Raw genomic sequence first — 4,866 nt, 5'->3', positions numbered from 1 at the left:
CCATCATGAATGCATCCATGCATCCATATCATCCATTCATTTGTCTATTTTCTTATTCATTCACTCATTCAGTTGCTGGCAAATTGCTCATAGCTTTTCTACTGTTAATCCACAGAATGAGTTGTCATCTGAGATTGGTTATATTCTGCTCTTCCCTTATTACAGATCTCAGGGACTTGCTTTCCTTTCATTTTAACATTTGGAAATATTTGTCGTTAAGATTATGAAAGAAATCCATGTTTAATACCAAAGAAATGAAGACTAACTTGAAGAGTATCAAGAAGAAACTAGAAAAAAAATTTTTACCACAGCTCCACAACACAAATAAAAAAAAACCCACTGCTAACATTTTTTTAGTCTCTTTTTTTTAATAAGCTGAAAAGTTGCAATTGTGCTGACTTCATAAGAGCACAAATAATAAATTAGTAGTATATCAGCTTTTGCCTTAGGCTCTGTATTCTTGGGATCCTAGGTAAGGACATATAGCTAATTTAAGCAGAAAAAGTAATTTATTAAAGATATTAGGTAGTTCACAGAATATCTTGGAGAGACAGAGGATCAGACTTGGATCCCACACAGATGAAAACAATGCTCATATCATACTACATACTACAGGGCTGTTCTCTTAGAGATCTCGTGGCTACCACCAGTGATAGGAACTGTAAAGTATATCACTGAACCTCTGTCAGTGTTATTTCTGCAGCTGGGTAGAGCTGCTCTCACCTTACTGGAACAGATCGTATGAGATGCCTGTTTCTGCACATGGCATTTGAACTGAAGATTTGCAGTAGTGATTCTGAGTGTCATAGACAAATTGTATGCCTGGACTCTGACTGCAGGGACTACTGGGGAAATGAGTTTCTGGCATGGACTCAGAATATGGCAAACTCTCCAAACATAAGAATGGCTTTAGAAAGTACTAGTGAATCCAAAACATGAAAAATGTCCACAAGTTTCCCCCCGGCTGTGCAACATCAATATACCCTCTTTTCTATTTTCTAAATTTTCAAACAAGATCAACGAGCAATGACCAAATGCTCCAACCTAACTTAATGCTACAAACTCTTGAACAGATAAAACCTGATGTACCCTCTCTCTAAAAGCAAGGCAACATAAAATCTCATTGGTCTTTGCATCCAATTCCATATCCAGTGCCTTTAGCTTAGAGCATTTCTCCTTTAGTTTCATCATGGTACTGCCTTGATTTTCTATGACATGGACTAAATTATTAAGTAAAACAAAACAATATACCTTAGATGAAAGAGTAAGAAAAAAAGGAAGAAAAGAAAATGAAAAAACTAAAACTTTATATATTACAAAGAATGGGAAGAAATTTTGGATGTATACCACAGTCCTCATTTCTGCAAAAGATTATGAGGCAATGATATTTTGATATCCCACTTCCCCACACATTTGATTAGCCACCAATAGTAACAATACCTACTTTGTTTTTTAATATCACCATTAAAGTGTTAGACTAGCCCCTTTTCATGTTCATCATCTAAAGATTGTTCCTGAATCAGTTTTGGCATTTTGTATCCTGGTGATGCACAGAAAATCTTGCCTTTGAACCTCTTTTTTTTCTAAACAGGAGGGGTTAATTGTTTATTGTATGTCAGTGCTGCACAATTGTCATTATCAAAGTTAGCTGGAAAATAGCATAGTTACCTGAGGAGGGGCAGGGCAAAACGGAGGTGCTGACAGATAGAGAGTTAATATATTAACTTTGGGGAAAGAGTGATGGAATGTGACAGACCCAGGCTGGAGAGGGGTAGGGAGGAATCACGCTGTGAAGGCTGATTGGGCAGTGCTGTTTTTTGAAGGTACAGTAGAACCATGATCTCACTCAAGTAGGCCCTGGTGATGAGTAACTGTCTTTGTGAGAACTAATTATTGAGGCCTTAGAAGGATAACTGGGCCAATTTAGTCTACAGGGATTCTAGTCTACTCTATGGTATCTTATTTTTCTTGGGAAAGTTGATAGAGGATAATTTTCTCAGCTGACCCAGATGCCTCATTTGTTAGAAGCTGATACTTTTTTTTTTAAAGATTTATTTATTTATTTTTTGGGGTGGGGTGGGGTGGGGCAGAGGGAGAGCAGACTCCCCACTGAGCATGGAGCCTGATGTTGGGCTCAATCTCACGACTCAGAGATCATGACCTGAGCCGAGACCAAGAGTTGGATGCTTAACCGACTGAGCCACCCATGTGCCCCATAGAAATGATACTTCTGATGAGAAAATTATCCATGTGCTTTTGAGAGGAGGTGGGATATCGACATCCTCTGGCTTCCACTAAGGTATTACTAAAAAAAAGAACATATACCAATAAAGCAACACAGGTGATCTTTCCAAACAAAATCCCCTCCCTCACCTCACCCCCTCTTCCAGCCTGAGCATTTCCAGGTCTTCTCAGTTAGGAGGGATCACTTATTGTGTGAGTCAGGGCTTTTTTTTTTTTAAATTTCAAAATGTGGTTTTATTAATGCACTTTAGGATAAGTGCCATTCTTATTTTATCTTGTCTGGAAGAAATACTGCCAATTACAGTCACAGGAAATTTTCATTAGACAAAACCTGCATGTATGAGTGTGTGTGGGGGTGGGGGGTTTGATTCATTTATATCATACTGCTCGTGTCTTGAGTTTATAAATAACATTAAGCAACACTGTTTCCTTCTAAAATTTTCTTTAAGGCAGATCTATTTAGCATCATCTGTGTTATTAATATGTGCAGTGTAGTTTTAGAAAATTTAAATGTTCTAGTTTCTCAATGAAAATAATACATGTGGTCAAGAATAGAAAACAAAACTCTCGTTTCTAGTCCCTCTGCCTGGCCACATTTTAAAAAACACAAGTTTTTCAGATAGATATATATATATATATATTACTGTATCAAAACACATTTTAACGGACTTCACAGCTCACTTAAAGCTTCAGTTTACAGTCATTCATATGAAAGATTACTAATATGGAATGTTTACTTAGAAAGAATTCCTCACTGGGATTCCAGTGTTCTGTATCAGAAATGTAGAAGTTCTTCATTGCAATGCTAGACATTTTACCTCTTCATTTATGTTTTTCTTTGAAGAGTTCTCATTTTACTTTTGGGTCTTCATTTTTGTATGCTCGACTTATTTCTTATAGTATATTCTCCAGTAAGGCAGGTTGATATCTGTATAAATAACCATATGGATGAAGATGATGAACGGGGTATTCTAACTCATACATAGTTGTAGGATCAACATAGTGAAAAGAAACTGCAAGATCAGAACAGCAACCAGGACCCTCTACAGGAGGATAATAGTTATAATTCCAATACCAAAAGGTTCTAGGTAGATAACCCTTGATTAAGTGGTGTTCTGGTACAAAGGGATGAAAAGTTTCTTTTCCAACGGTATCTCTGGAATCTCCTGCTTCTACATTTATAATTTCCATGCATTTGCCCAATGCTAAGTCTTCGATGGAGGGACTATGTGTACATTTGTCTGTTTTAAATGCATCAACAAATCTTTTCAAGGCTTCTTTGCTCAGTGCATATCCCTCTCCTCCACTCATGTACCCCTGCTTTACATCCGGCTTAAATCTTCTCCCAAAGTAAATGGGTTCTTCAGGGTTGTATTTTGAGAGTAGCCATGTCAAATTATCCAGTATAACATATGTATCATCATCTGCTTTCATAAACCAATCAGTATCTTCTAAATAATGATCATGAACATACTGAAAAGCTTTGTTTTCCAGTATAGTTGGTCTCTGCCTTCTCTGGTTTTTAATCCCACAGCAGGGAAGTCTTTATTTTCTTCTGAACTCATAAACAACACTTTATTACAATGCTGGGCCCATGTAGCTTTGACGTGTTTGGCCTTTTTCTCTAGATTTTGAGGCCCTGTCCTAACCCAGCAAAGAATTTTAACCTTTCGATAGAAGTTTTCAGCGATGTCTGTGTTCTCATCTTTATGTTGGCTAGAATCTGCATTGAAGTTCATCTGTCCTTCTAGATGACTTTGTCCATTATCATCTGAGTGCCTAGCATGAGGATCATTATGAAGAATATTAGGCTGGGTATCACCCTGTTATCCCAACAAAATACTAAATAGCTGAGAACATAAAACAAATCCAATTGCTGATCCACAAAGGAAGGTTAAAAAATTCAGCCAAGATTTAGAGGCCATTTCCCGAAAGTGTATTTCTGACATCAGCCGTGGCTGCCTCTCACCCTTCCTGGGGGGCGGACAGGGGGACGACTCGGGACCGGCAACCTTAGCTCCTCCTGGTACCCACAGAAGTGGCTCGCGGCCCCTGGCTGGGGCCTCCCGCTGCCGCCCAGATCATTCCCTGGCGGCGGCCGAGGCGGACCCAGCTCACCACCGCCGCCGAGTCAGGGCTGTTTTGAGGACAGGTGATAGAAACTCAGATTGATTAAGTGGGCCAAGAGGTGAACTTGTTGGTTCATGAAACTGGAAGGACAGGAGTGTAACTGATGGTCAGAACCAGAAGCTATAGCACTAATTTTCTCTCAACTTATGTCTGTTTCTCTATAGCTGGTGATTTCATTCTCTTCCACTGCAAAGAGGTGAAAGCCCAAGAGGTTTCTACCTTCATTTCCATTTGAAAAGTCCTTGGGGTGGACTTTGAGTTCTGTCACAGATTTAGGCTTCAACCAAATGCTGCGAGATGAAGTTAGTTCTTATTCAGATTGCATGATTCATGGTGGGAAGACTATGTTGCCCAAAAGTAGGAAATAGGTGGCTGGGTTGTCATTCCCTAGAAATGGCCCCTGGGAGTTTACTGTGAGTTGGGTGATCTGCATCCAGTCTGTGATTTGTTACCATCTTGTAGCTAAATCTTTTTTTCTAACTTCTCAGGCCC

The 4,866-nt window shown here is 39.0% G+C and overlaps 1 pseudogene; it reads right to left on the bottom strand.

Moving 5' to 3' along the window:
• Positions 1-3,048: 3,048 nt before the first annotated feature.
• LOC112835873 (glycoprotein-N-acetylgalactosamine 3-beta-galactosyltransferase 1 pseudogene) lies at positions 3,049-4,203 on the bottom strand (annotated as a pseudogene).
• Between the last annotated feature and the right edge of the window lie 663 nt (positions 4,204-4,866).

The sequence above is a fragment of the Callorhinus ursinus genome, unplaced genomic scaffold, assembly GCF_003265705.2.
Source record: "Callorhinus ursinus isolate GAN/ISIS: 27379988/994484 unplaced genomic scaffold, GSC_fseal_2.0 scaffold2, whole genome shotgun sequence".
NCBI classification, from domain to species: domain Eukaryota; kingdom Metazoa; phylum Chordata; class Mammalia; order Carnivora; family Otariidae; genus Callorhinus; species Callorhinus ursinus.
The sequence above is the reverse complement of the archived record's forward strand: the minus strand, read 5'-3'. Positions and strand labels throughout refer to the sequence as shown.